Source organism: Larimichthys crocea, chromosome XVIII (assembly GCF_000972845.2).
Source record: "Larimichthys crocea isolate SSNF chromosome XVIII, L_crocea_2.0, whole genome shotgun sequence".
In the NCBI taxonomy this organism is placed as follows: domain Eukaryota; kingdom Metazoa; phylum Chordata; class Actinopteri; family Sciaenidae; genus Larimichthys; species Larimichthys crocea.
In genome coordinates, this window is record NC_040028.1 from 20,245,533 (window position 1) to 20,260,346 (window position 14,814).

Consider the following 14,814-nt stretch of genomic DNA (forward strand, 5'->3'; position numbering starts at 1 on the left):
CACACGACGAGCAAAGCAGAGATCTCTCCCCGGTCCTAGTGCACCAACACACCGTCCCCTGCTGGCTCTGTAACACGCGGCTGCACCTGCGCTCTGTAGTTTGCATCGATGAAACAGTGAAATGAATGAAGGAGGAGAGGAGGAGGAGGAGGAGGGAGGAGGGGTGGGGGGAAGAAGAATTCCAGCAGACATCTATAAGTCAAAGGCTTTAATGCGAGCAGAGCGGGACGTGCAGAAAGAGGCTCACTGTTAGGAGAGAGAGGAGGAAACGGGGTGAAGGGAGACAAGGACAGACAGGAGGAGGGCTGCGGACGATGATGATGATGATGTGATGAGATGAGGTCCCATGGATTCTCCTTCATGTTTACATTCCTGTAAGACTAACATGTTTGTAGTTGTGGGATAAAGCCAGAGGTCATGAGCGAGATGAACGGACAGGTGACCCGAGCCTTAAAAACAAAACAGAAGGTTTCAGGTTACCTGCTGGCCCCGATCATCACGAGAGAAAACCAGCCATGGTGACACGGAAATATGGTATATCCATACATTTCCTTTTCCCCCCATCTCCACCGCGGCGCTGCTGAGTGGGGGATCGCACCGAATAGTGCGTTTGGGATGGTGAAGCAGCACCAGCAGAGGATTAGTGATTGAGCACGATTTGCGTAAAAGTCAACTGTCACATTTTTGGGGGGAGAGGTGGACCGGGGCTTGATCATCTGGCAGCTTCGTCCCCCTCTCGTTTTGATATACATTTTTTTTTATTGGTTGTAGTCCTGATTTTTTTTTATTTTTTCATTTCTACCCATCATCATCCGTTTTTTATTTCAAGCGCGCAAAGTCACATCTGCGTAGGAGAGCGCCTGGCGCACTTCATCTCCAAAAGGACAGAGAGAGAGAGAGAGAGAGAGAGAGAGAGAGAGAGAGGGAGAAAGAGAGAGAGAGAGAGAGAGAGATCTCCATTCTTCTGTTTGGGATTTTAAACCGGACGAGTGGCTGAATGGGTGACCTCGCTCAAACACAGACTATCACCGGCTTGCACCCATTTTATGGAAACGTGTTTTCTCTATTGACCCGGAGTTGTGATGTCCACAGCCTTCCCCACTGACTGACAAACGGCGTCGTACCATTTTGGAATCGAGTTGAAGGTAGGCCAATTTTCTTTCTCAGACATAGCACGGATTTTTTTGTTGTAATTTTTAATTCTTGTGAGCATTTAAAGTTCCTCAGACCTCATTTTTTAAACTGGTTCTCTGATTATTGCGGCAGTGAATTGATCGCCTGTGTGACTCTGGCTCTCTGTCGGACAGTTGCAGCAGTTATTCTAGAGAGGGGGGAAAAACCCGGTGGTGGTGGAGGTGGAGGTGCGATATTCATCAGCTTTAAAAAGGCTTTAAGGAGGAGAAGTTCAGCACCTGGGTGAAATGAAGATTATTAATAGGATCCAACGTTCAGGAGAGCAGTAGATAAATAATTAAACTTAATGGTATGTGCCGCAGTGTGAGAGGGAATCTCTGTGTGTCTCTTCTTTTTTTTTTTTTTGTACATTTGGCTCTGGATGTGTTGGAGCTCAATCATGGAGAAGCCCTCTGCAGTGCAGTCTCACACACCGGCCCGCCGGGCTCACTGGAGCTCACTGAGGAGAGGATTTAGATAAAGGTGTAAACGAAGCGGCAGCTTTCCCCCCCCCTGAAGCTGGTGCAGCAGTAAGCCTTATTATATACGAACAATCCGCTCTTTATGCGGAGGACAGAGGCTGCTGCTGGCGCTCAGCGGATGGAAACAATAAAACAGAGCAAGTTTTTAATGGTTGCGCCACAAAAAGAACTTGTGCTCTCTCTCTCTCTCTCTCTCTTTCTGTGTGTGTGTGTGTGTGTGTGTGTGTGTGTGTGTGTGTGTGGGTGTGAGTGGGGGGTGCACGTGAAAGACCCACACACACTCACAGAGTCTAAATCAAGGCTCGACTCCACATGCCCAAAGCTCGCCACGCACCACGCTGCCATTCCTTCATTCTTTATTGCCCCGTCAGAGCCTGCCCGCATTATCACGCTCGTTTAACTGTATTGATGGAGCGACGCAGCCCCCGCTCCACAGCGTGTATTCAAACAGTCTGTAAGAGCCTCCGAGTTTTCCCCCCGACAAACAGCTCGGTCCCCCTTTGGGGTGGAACCGTGTCGGAATACCGACGCATGACGCAGGAATCTGAGTGATGATGATGATGGTCCATTTCTGGATCACCACATAAAGAAGCCGGACCACTGCGAGCCCTCAGTGGCAACACTCAGGGACCAGCTTCCTTTATTTATCAGACACTGCTACAAGTCGATCTGAAGGGAATTTTGGTGTTCTGCCTTGAACATGTGCAGTGAGGGAGCGCATCTTGGATCAAGGTAGGCTGCCACCATCCCTCCCTCCCTCACACACACACCAACAGAGAGAGAGTATTTAGGTTGCTTGAAAACACAATTAAAACCGACCACTGTTGTCTGATGCCGGCTGGTTACACCCATACACCGGTCACCAGAGCTGGATAGTTGTCTTAGTGTGTCAGGTGACTACATCTATTTTGTGCTGGCAGAGTGGAGGTGCCCGAAGGTCCGGTTGGAGGTGAGCAGGTGAGCCACATCTCCTATTCATGTTGTTGAACAACAGAAAAGAATGTGTGTGTGTGTGTGTGTGTGTGTGTGTGTGTGTGTGTGTGTGTGTGTGTGTGTGATTTCTGCACACATGGATCATGGTAACATGACGGGAGCTGTCCGTGGTGCTGAAACAGACAGCTGCTTTGTTGAGTAAACATTTGGAGTCTGTTCAGCTGACACATGAAGGCCTCATCACTGTAACGACACAGTGTGTCATGTGTCCTGTTTCCTCAGTTTTTTTCTGGCCATTACACTGTTTTGCTTTAAATGGCATCATGTCCTGAGCGGTGATAAAAATCCATTAGCTGATCATCATGGAGTTCTGCTTGGTTGTTGTTTGTGTTAATGAAACAACACTGAAGCAGACCAGGCCTCCCTCCAATAATATGACAGACAGGGCTGTAATAACTCCATGTTTGCCCCGTGCTTCCTTAATTATACAATATTTATCTGAAAGAAAAAGAAGAAAATCTCTTCTCGGTAATTCATGCTGGTAATAAGTGCAAATGCGCTCGCGGAGCACAGCGTGCTGAAATATGCTAAAATAAGAGTTTTGTCAGTATTAATGTTGAATTCAGTCTTGGCACATTAAAACAGCCGCGTCAGCTGATGCATTTTATAAACGTGTCTTTGAGTTAAAGTGGCTGCAGATTTGAAATAGTGATGATGGCTGATGGCACTTCTCCTGCTCAAGTTTCTGCTTTGGATTCGGGCCTGTTGCAGTGCACAGAGTGCACGCCATGAGGAACTGATACACAGCCCAAGTGGAAATCAAATGAACCCTGGGGGATCCATCCACTGTGCGCCTGAGAATTGCCATGTGTACATATCAAAATATATATTTACATGATACAAGTGCATGATAATAACCCCCATTACGTTCACTGAACTGCTCAGTTCCCAGTAGGATGGCAGCCTGTTAATGGTCACCTCGTAAGAAGCTGGTAGAGTCTTTCTGTGCTGGTTCTTTGTTGGTGATGAATGATGTGTGTGTTGGCCCCTCTAATGTTGATTGAATTAGGCCATCCCGCGGACCCATTGCTTTCCCAAGGAGCACTCGAAGGCGATCCTGCGGTGAAGTGTATCAATAAGCGGGTGGATGGAGTGTAAGTGGTGGTGGTGTTGCCGCAGGCAGACAGCCGGTGATGAGGAGGGGGAACTCGCTTAGGGAGAGTACCACTGATAACGCAGCAGATTGGGAGCCCTTGGTGCTGGCGTCTGTCGGTCCCTGCCGTGGAGGGAGAGAGGGGTGGAGCCACGCAGGGCTGACACAGAACTCCACACACTGGGCCAACTTCAGCCCAGCTTCATTACTGAATCCCACTCAGATATTTTCTCTGTGTTACCAGGAGCCTCTCGCATTAATCTGGTACCACAAGCCTCGCTGTTCAGTGATTCGGTCACTTCAGTGGAACCGTGATCAGGCGACGAACGTAGCCGTCTCAGAGCAAAGCATGTATGGAACGCAGCGTTTTGATGGCTTTGTTTTGAAGGCTGCTTGCTTTGACGAGGACCCCCATGAGGCCACTGGCAGCTGAGCTCCCACTGTGGCAGATTGATATTTGTAATTTAAGGGAAGCTGTCACACAGCATCCTCCAGATGGAGAGTGCCGCGGAGGCACGCAGTCGATTAAACACGGTTTGTTTAGAAATAATCATTTTGATGTGGGAGCTGAGGATTCATCTGAGGCGTATTGGCTCAAGGGTTCAAAATGTTCAGTTATGCACAGACGCATACAATCACTTTATAATAACACATGGATGTGGAATACAGAGCAGTGCCAGTGAATGGAGGCTTTTAGCCTGTCTGTCAGCTGATGAAGCCCCTCGGATCACTGCAGAAAGGACAGGCCGGTGATTTGTTTCCTGTTGTAGAAAAAGGTTGAGGATAGGCGGCTCAGAGCTAATTCATTAATTGCACACACACACACACACACACACACACACACACACACACATTGTTTCCATCACCGAGCCATTGGAATTGATATTTGGAGGAGGGTCATGTTTTAAAAGACCATCTCCTCCTTGTCACATTGATTGACAATAAAGGAACAATAAACAGCGCGCAGAGAACGCTGCTTGATTAACTGCACTTTAAAATAACCAAACATTCTCCATAAATCAGGTTTCCATCTCACAAATTAGGACGACGGCAGTTATATGCTGTTTTGAAGACCGTCGAGGTTGAACCCCTGAGACATTTGCACTCACGGGTTGAAATAACAGTCGAGCTCTGCGGTGATACAGAGGTTATGGAGTGCTAATATGATATAGATGATTGCAGGCGGTGGCTTACGAAGGTGAGCAAAACGAATCGCTCTCAGATATCGGTTCTTATCATACAACTGTCAGCTGTAAATGTCAGCAGGATGTCATTTTTTTTTCAAAATCGTCTCTCTAAATCATGAGCTGTAAATTCGATGCAGTGCAGGGCAGAGGTCACCAACCAGACCAGCCGGTTATTTACTCATGTTAGCAAGCTGCTAAAAATCAATGAAGTGCCCAAAAACTTGCAGTTCCTCTAACGTCCACTTGAGGCTGGCTCCAGAAGTGAGTCAGTCTCCATAAGTCCCCATGTCCAAATGTCCAACTTCACAGCAGAAATAAACATGTTTACAGCCTGGTACAAAAAACAGTTTTGGTCTCTGTAGCTAATTTCCCCGTTCATGACAACTGTACTGAGGGTGAATTTATATACAACTCACCTGTTCACATTATATTAAGGCTTAAAGTTATGCAGGATTAAGAGCGTGGACGCTTTGATTGACAGGTGGGTGTGGTTACAGATGTCTTGTTTGAGCAACCAGGCGTCATTCAGTCCACCTCAGGTCCACTGATGATCCACCGGCTTCTCTTTTTATGTATGTACATAACCAAGTACCAAAATACTTCTGCTACACTAATGGTGCTAATACTAATACTAACAGTGTTTCACAGTTTAGTTTGTTATTTACTGTAACTCGTACCTTGTACTCTGTTTTGGATACTTGTGTGTAGCATAAGAGAAGAGATTATATGTTACATGTTGTTCTATAAATTCAAATCCAAACAGATTGTGTTCTCATCAACATCATTTAAAGATATATAATACAGGCTTTGATTGACAGGTGGGTGCTGTTACAGACGGCTTGTCAATTAGGTGACGATGTATTAATAATAATAATAATAATAACGTTTTTTAGTTCAAAATTTGCATCCGGTTGTGGAAGTGACAGGGAGAAGTGAGGAGAGATACAACACAGACAGACTAAATTCAACCATCCATGAAGTCATTTAAGTTTCATTCATCCGCATGATGAACGTCCAGAATCTGAGCTCAGTTTCACCTCAGTCAGGTAGAGAAATTATGAACTGGATGAAGAATGATGACATTTGATTAATATAACTTTCAGACTAAGGTGTAAGGTGGGAATACAATCTATTAACTCATAGTTTTTATTCTTCTTTCTTTTTTTTAGTCATGCTGGGACTGTGGGTGCAAATTATCTGTTGAGCTAAACCCAGCATATTTATAATACTGTTGCTAAATGTCAGTGTTGATTAATATTTTGGGGATCTCTATAAATAAACACAACAAAACAAACACCTTCGTTATCTAACCTGAAATTCATCAGCTATATTAGCTGCTTTTTATCACAACAAGATAGCAACAGAAAACAGCTTCAGCAGTCGGATCAGAGGACAGACAGAGTGATGTGTGGACTGTCGCTCTGTCTTTTATACTCACCTACATCAGAAAGCCTCTACAAATCTGTGAAATAACGGGATTTTCCTGCCAGCTATTGACAGTTTTTTAAACTTTCTTTCAGCACTGTGCCTTCACTTTAATTTTTTGACTGTATTGGATATTTGTAGATGTTTTGGAGGACGATGATTTGATGTCTGCAGGTTTAGGAGGACGTGCTGCAGGTCTCAGGCCTGTGTGAATGTGACTACTAGTCCCACTAGAAGCTAAAAAACAGACTGGACACTGTAGGTTATTTCATCATTTGATCATGTCTGGTACAGGAACAAGCATGAATAGAGTTTATTAGGTTTCTCTCTCTGTGTGTTCGCATGCTGCCATCAGCTTTGTCACAACAGCACGGGGACCGTAGGCCGCGGCAGCCTCGATTGGAGTCATTCTCTCAGCTGTCACTTTGCATCGGTTCTGGGAAAATCTTGCCACGGTCCCACGGGGCGAACGAGTACGAGATGAGATATGAGCGGCTCAAACACATGTGCACATGCAGTACACAGAAATGAAAAGAGAAACCTGCTTCTCCTCTGTCTTTCTGTGTGACACACACACACACCAGATTAGTCTTGGCAAATTGCCTTGTCTTACAGGATGAAATTGTATTTAAAGGTGTAATTTAATCGTTTCTTTTTCCTTTTTTTCCTTTTTTTTTGTGGCATAATTGGTTCGGAAAGTGAATCACCGTTGTAGCATTCCTCGGAGACGTACATGTTAGAAATCTCCGAGCTGGAAGTCACTTGTAAGACAGTTGTCAGAATTTTCCAAAGATCAGATCTGCTTGGTGAAATTGTAAGCCGTGATCTCTCGGTGGACCGGACCACAAGAAATAAGAGAGAGGAGGGACTTTATCTCAATTTTTCTGTTGCTCGGCTTGTCAACTTGTCTCTGAAATCCACTCCGACGGCCCCGGCTCTGAGCGATAAAGAAGGAAAAGACAAAAAAAACACACAGATGAGGTCACGCGAAAATTGGCAAGGGAGAGAGAAAGAGAGAAGCAGTAAGAGGCAACAAGAGAAGGAGAGAGGCGTTTCTACTGTTTCCTAAAAGAACACTCTGCCCTGTTATTTTGTCAGCTGCAGTGGTCTGTGTTATGGTGCAATGACTCCCCAGGGAGCGGGGACTGCCATAAATATTGCCTGTGTGGAACAGCCGCCTCTGATGTAGGCTCACATTGTGTACAAGATGTTGGCCATTAGTGCCATTGGTCAGTAATGGCTGGGTACAGAGTCACAGCCGACTGTTTAAAGTCTTTAAACGCTCTTTTGCAGAGAAGCACACACACAGTAAGAGCTTAGGGGACAGCGAACGTCCTCCCTGTTAGAGGATGAGCTCAAATCTGATGCTCTCAGACTCCGAGAGCTCCTAATGAACAAGCACCAAGTGTGTGGACTGGTGGATGATCGGTGATCGGGTTTGTTGGAGCTGTGACATTGCAGTGTGTTTGTCGAAGGTCAGTGACATCTATGTGTCTGTTCATCCTGTGTGTGTGTGTGTGTGTGCACACTGATCTGACACACAGGCCCAGTCAGTCCTGTTCTTGGCTCCAACAGTGTTCTGGCACTCCTCCTCGGCTTGCAGCCCCTGCCATGCCTCCCCTCCTCTCCCCTCTCCTCCCTCACTCTCCCTCTCCTCCCTCCTCCATCTTTTCTCCCTCCATGCACACACGGGTGCAGATCCGCCTGCCCGGGCCTCGCAAGGAGCTGACTGGACTTCTCCCGGCATCCCTGCTCATTTCTGGCTCTCTTCGCAGTGCGTTGCCATTATATGACAGTAATATGGCAGCGTTATGTACCTAATTATAATACTGCACACAGTAACATGCTGAACACACGCCTGCCTGTGAAGAGCTGTGGTTATTCACCGGCCAGGAAAGCAATTGACAAAAACCTCCTCTCCATATTCCTTTGACAAAACCTTGGATAACCTCACAGCAGGGATACACACACACACACACACACACACACACACACACACACACACAGCACAGTTATTTGCTGTTCACATAAATCCCATAATAAGGTTTCATCTGAGATAACTGGACTGCTCCCCGCAGGGTCCTTTCCCCTCTCCAAGACCCGCTGCAGCTGCACTGTAGAATGGATACAACAATGGCCGGAGAACAATCAATGATACTGAGCATCTGTGTGTGTGTGTGTGTCTGTGTGTGTGTGTGTGTGTATCCAGGATTTTCAGTAAAATCTTTGAATCAGCAGCCAAAGTGGAAATAAGATATTAACGACATAAAACAACCACTCTGGATTTCCAGCATCCAAAGCAATTTTATTGAAATAAACCAGATTGTTTTGATCTCAGCATGTTTCTTGTGTAATAATACAGAAAAGAAGACGCAGAGAGAGAGAAAGACACAACAGAGACAACAAAGAAATGATCCATCCTGATATCTTTTGTTGTTGTTGTTGTCTTTGTTTCTTTAAAGTTCATGTAAAGTCAGAATAAATAAATGTGTTCTGAGTGTGTGAGACCAAAGGAGAAAGTGTTATTAACCACCCAGCCAAATTTTAATGATTCAAAATATCAACAAGTTTATGAAATCAGGTGTTAAAATCAGGTAAAAAATAAGCCACGCCCACTCGTGGGAGATCAGAAAATGACATGACTGACTCTGAAACACTCTGAGCTGAGATGAATTCATCTCTGTCTCTCTGCTCAGGGTGACCTCAGCGTGTCATCGAGCCACCCTTTAAGGACCGCCCACAAAAATCCTGAAAACTGTTTGAACCTCTAACTCCACATTTCAGTGATATATCATTCAAAGTCTTTTCACGTGTTTTCAGCAACTATTGTCCAACATATTTAATGTGTTTTGAAAGAAATCTCAGAACTGCCTTTACACAGACTTTAAACGAAATATCAGCCTGATATGTCGTCACGTTTATTCACGTTTATTCACGTTTAGCTACGAATTAAAATGTGACATGGAGACAGTGAGGAGGTACTGTAGTAAATGTAACGTTGAAAAAGACTACAATCACCGCTCCGAACAGGAAATATGGAGAACAGAAGTGCCGATCAGGAGGAAAACTTTTCTACCAAATGAACTCGGTTCAACAATAAATAGTCATCTACAGGAATACAACTGGTACAACTGTCTGCATCAGTATTAAATAACATTAAACATCATTATAGAAGATTGGACTTTCAGTGCATCCAAATTTCGATTCAGCATCACCTGACCTCTGGCAGCACGTTTGTGCAAAGAAAGCAGAAGTCTACAGGCGTGCATTGTCTATTGTAGTTATTTGTCTATACTGCGCTCTGTCTTTGGCGCTAGCTTATTTGGAAATTGGATTTCCGAGTCCCATTGTGTCTGGCTGAGACAAACGGGAGATGGTCGAAGGTCAGCGAGACGAGTTTAAAGAGTGTACAGTTCACACACACCGCGGAGGTGAAGCGAGGTGGAGCGTTGAAGGGTGGTGTAAATAAGAGCAACAGATGAGGAGGTGAGCACGCGCTGAATAAAACATTCCTCATCCATCCATCCATCCATCCATCCATCCATCCATCCATCCATGCATCCATCCATCCATCCATCCATCCATCCATCCATCCACCTCGTCCCCAGTGAGTGTGTGTGGTACCGTCCGCTCAATAAGACCTCCTCAGTGTAACACACACCTTCCGTTGCTCTCTTTGTTTGTTTTGGGGTTGGCTGTAGCTGTTGTTCTGCAACACCCACAAGTTGCGTGATGGAGCCCATATATCTTTCTCTGCCAAATCTGACAGCATCTCGGGCTCTTTGTAGGCGGCAAAAGTAAGAAGAGAAGACTTATCCAGCTCACTGTGAGTCTGTGACAGCTTTAGCCTCAGTTTGGTAAGTTGCTGTGTTGTGTGTGTGTGTGTGTGTGTGTGTGTTTGAGTGTGTGTGCTTTAGTTTCTTTTTCTGGCATGAACAGAGTGAGATGTTGCTATTTTTCAGCTGACATGGATGTGATCAGTGTTCAGTACACGACTTCAGATATTTCCATACTTAGTTTTATGAAACTCCTGAGCTCATTTTCTCCAAATCAAAGCAACTTTTTATTGAGCTGGTAGAAATAATCCATCATGAGGAGTCAACTGTTGCCACGTTTCATCAGACTGATCATAAAGTTTCTCTTCATAAACTGTTTCGTTTAGATGAAATGAGACGTGAGGCTACGTCCGCTTCCAGATTCACAGATTTGTTCATTTCAGCGTGTTTCCTCCCAAAACAATGAAACCTTGAGCAACTAGTTAAGATTCTCCATGTTACTTTAGGAACTGCCTCGTGTTGTAGTCCTAACCCGGACAGACAGACAGACAATCCGGAGCAAGATGCTGCAATCCAGAGAAATAAATCTCACTGAATTTTTAACCGCTCTGGCATAATATGGGCAACTTTTTTTCCCTGTAATATATTTAGAACAGGCCAGGTATGCTGTGACATACCTGACTCCGGTCGTAGCTCTGGACACGCGGTGCCAAAAACAATAACGCAGAGCTAAACAAACATAAATATGTAGCTTTATGTACGAGGAGGCAAAAACATGAGAGATAAACAAACAGCAAACAGCTGGACGCCGCGTACAGGGCGTGATGTGCTCTGCACAAACAGGCCGAGAGCCTCCGTCATCTGGCAAATGATGTAGTAATTAGAAGTGCTGCTTGTACAATGATGTACTGTACCGCATATAAAGAGGTTTGTCTGTTGGTTTAGCTGTTGGTGCTTAAAGTTTATGTGTATGCATGAACTTATACTTCTCTAGTTTTCATAATCTAAAATGATTTAAACGTTTGTTTTTGAAAAAACAGGATGCAACACGTGACATGAAAACAATCTGCAGTCGTATACGTGCAAGAAAAAGAGCTAATCAAGCTTGAGTCGTGCTCCATGTTTGCCGTGCGATGCAGTGAAATGCTGGATAAATTGGCTGGATTTTTCACTTGTGCTATCTTTCTAATCTTTTGTAACCTTTCTTAAACCCCCTCCTCCTCCTCCTCCTCCTCCTCCTCCTCCTTCCCACCACTTTCCTCTCTACGTCTTCCAGCTCTCTCTATTCCCAGCCTGTCCCTAGTCAAGCAGAGAATCGATTTTTAAACAGGCAAGACTCCGGGGACCGAGCAGAGGACCATTATTGGCCTCATTTAGGCTCCATTGCCACCGCGATGGCTCCTTTAGACAATAGGATAGACTCTGTCATGGATACCAAAGCGTAAATGCACAATCCAGCTGAAAAGCGCTCAGGCCAGCATTTCCAGTCTTTGGGGAGCTTCGTTTCAAGAAACCACTGTCGGTTTGAGAGGATGGACCGCAGTGCCTCTCCACACGCCACTAATATAGGCACATCCAGCACATTTCACAGCCGCAGCTAGATAGGAGGGAAATATAGCAAATGTATGGGCTTTTTTTCCTCATGCGATATATTCACTCTTTCATCACGTCACAGTTTTTCGTGCAGTTCTCTAACATATGGCGATGCATTCCTACTCTAAACAGCGGCTGCTGATTCCTCATCAGGGGATTGTGCTTCTCTGCAGCAGCTACGTGTCTGTCTGCAGCTCAGGCGTGCAAAGCCAATCACGGGCGTCTTTCCTCGTTCAAGGATTGAAAGATTTCTGGAAAGCTTCTGCAATTCGAGCCGTAGTTTATCCAAGACAGGGTTTACTAAGCTGATGCAAGGAGAAAGATCCACTCCCAGCAGAAAACAACAGCTAGAGAAGTGTTGGCATTACGCGGAACACTTGGACGCCCTCTAAGAGCAGCTGTCAATATCAGACTGCAATTTGGCAAATGAAGGGCATTATGTTTTTCTCCTAATAAAACACAAACAAATCGATACCAAACCATTTGGAGGTATTTTTATTTACTTAGGCTGATGAGAGGATACAATTTAGCACATCGACGGTAAAACCCTCGCCTGGTGAAATGATTCAGCCCTTCTCTGTGCTGTGGGAGTCTGTTCAAGGCCTGCGGTGAGAGAGCAGAGCACATTACACTGCACATGTGACACTGTATGCTAATGAAGGTAATTATAACAACAGAAAGAAACCGTATTTATGTCGTACGATCTGTGTTTCAGTAAGAGCTTTTTGTAGTCTCGGTTTGTGTTCGACTTGATGTTCTTAACCCAGTTCAGAGTTTATTTGTGGTACACGCATCATACCGACCCATCAGCACCTTGATGTGCTTTTATTTGTTACACTGTTTGACATTTTTTATTGTAGTTTTACAGTAACTTACCATCAACACTGTTACGACTGTAACTGACTGTAAGTGTGGAGCATTGGCAGACTTAAATTGGGCCGAATGGCGCCTTGCTGCTTTAATAAGACGTCTGTAACGACACAATCAAAGCGTCCAATCCTGCATAACTTTAAGCCTTAATATAACCTGAACAGGTGAGTTTATAACGAGCTTAGCCCCTCGACTCCGTTACACGTCCGTCCTGGAGCAGATCGAACCCGCTACGAAGGACGTTTGTTTCCACGTGATGGAGGAGGAGTCCCGGTGTGTCGCCTGGTGTGTGGGAAATAAACCGGGAATATAAAACCTTTTTTTTTTGTTCCTTTCCCTTTTTTTGGGGGGAACCATTTTTTCTCGCTGGAAATAAACTGAAACAGAAGCCAGTTGTTTTTTGTTTTGAACTGAGGTGGACATTGTTTATGGGTTTTTCCTGTGGTGTAAATATATTTATAAGTGGTATCTTGGTTTGTTCACCTTTTTGATTTAAGGTTGTATGAATTGTGGTTTGGATTTATGCACCCTTTGTGTGGTTTATGTCAGAGGTAAACTAGTTTTAAACTGTCAGGCTGAGTCCTGGCTGGCACCCCAAAAAAACAAAAAGAAATTCAAATAATTGTTACCCATAAAAACCGTCACAAGTTGTATATAAATTCACCCTCAGTACAGTTGTCATGAACGGGGAAATTAGCTACAGAGACCAAAACTGTTTTTTGTACCATGAACAATGCTCGAATATATATACTATAATATCATCACAAATATGCTCACCTGTCTCTTAAAGTTACACTGTAAGCATGCCTGGAGAGTAACAGCTGATCTGAATACAGTTATATAGATGAGCACTGTAAGAATGATAGAAAACATGCATTTAACAACTGTGCATACCTGAATGTGTGTGTTGGTGTGTAACAGTGCTTTTTAGTCTGCCTGTGTTCTGGCTGCCCTCAGTGGGGGTGTGTACACTAAATGGTTGAGGAGAGTGCTGGCCCCTGCTCTCCATCAAAGGCGGTATTGACTGGAAGCACGAGAGTGTCTCTGCGGCCAGTCATCCTCGGACAGCTGACAATGGACCTGGGCACGGGGGGATAGCTGCAAGCAATCAACAACCACTGGTGGAAAATGCTTCAGCGCTGGTGGAATGTGTCTGATCTCAGACAACAACAACCCACCGCTCTGCTCTTGACCGATCATGTGCAAGTGGCTCCAGTTTGCCTCGCAGCTCCTTTAATTAATTATGTACACGCTGTTGCATTTTATGTTCCCGAAAGTGCACGCACGGTATCCGTGTGTTTAAGTTCGGGGGCTACGAGAACAGCAGGGGTGCGGATTGGCTCAGAGTCGTGCTGTAATTAATCTCACTCAGTGAAGAGGTGTATGTTGGGACTGAGGCAGGGCATAGCTCACCGCACCTTGCTCGTTAACTCTAACTCCAACCTCTGGAGATTAACGGGGGCTGCCCGTGGTCAAAAGCGGTCAAATGTGCTTTAACGAACGCTCACTCAGCCTACCAACGGCCTTATTTCTTTATTCTGAGGCAGTGATTTGCATTACCGCGACAGAGAAACACTCATGGGACCTGACTCACACTGTGACACATCTGGCAAACACACACACACACAAACACACACACACACACACACACACACACACACACACACATGCCACATGGTACAGGCGTAGAAACAGGAACAGGTAGGTATACAGTAAGGATACTTTGCAGTGTTGTGGTCCATTTACTAGGAACCTCAGCATGAATCTCTTTGACACAGTGACACACAGAAACACCTATGACTCACTCACTTGTTGTGTGTGTGTGTGTGTGTGTGTGTGTGTGTGTGTGCGTGTGTGTGTGTGTGTGTGTGTGTGTGCTCTTCTTTGTCTTTGTCTCACATCTGATGTCGGCAAAAAGCTACAGATAGGGAGAGAATAACGATGACTGTGAGTTACATCTGCACACAAACATCATAATCTGAACTTACTCGCTGTGTTCCACTCCAGCTGCATATCATCAGTCCGTTTACGTCTCTCAGAGCATATTTTCAAAGATTACCCCATACAGCTGCTTGCGCCATAAATAATGTAGCATTCCGTCGAATGGAGGATGGTATACATACACCGTATATATACATATCCTCGTCTCGTGACAGCGAGGCTGTGATCTGAGGAATATTTTCTGAATTCTCATTTAATATTCAGCAGTTATTACTCATGCA

The 14,814-nt window shown here is 45.0% G+C and overlaps 1 protein-coding gene across 4 annotated transcripts in view; it reads left to right on the forward strand.

Moving 5' to 3' along the window:
* The first annotated feature begins 547 nt into the window (after positions 1 to 547).
* il1rapl1a (interleukin 1 receptor accessory protein-like 1a) overlaps positions 548 to 14,814 on the forward strand; it is a 153,536-nt gene continuing 139,269 nt past the window's right edge. For all 4 annotated transcript variants that reach the window (XM_019270310.2, XM_019270311.2, XM_027291157.1 and 1 more), the window contains exon 1: positions 548 to 1,145. The gene's annotated coding sequence lies outside the window, so the exon portion shown is untranslated. The remainder of the gene's footprint in view (positions 1,146 to 14,814) is intronic.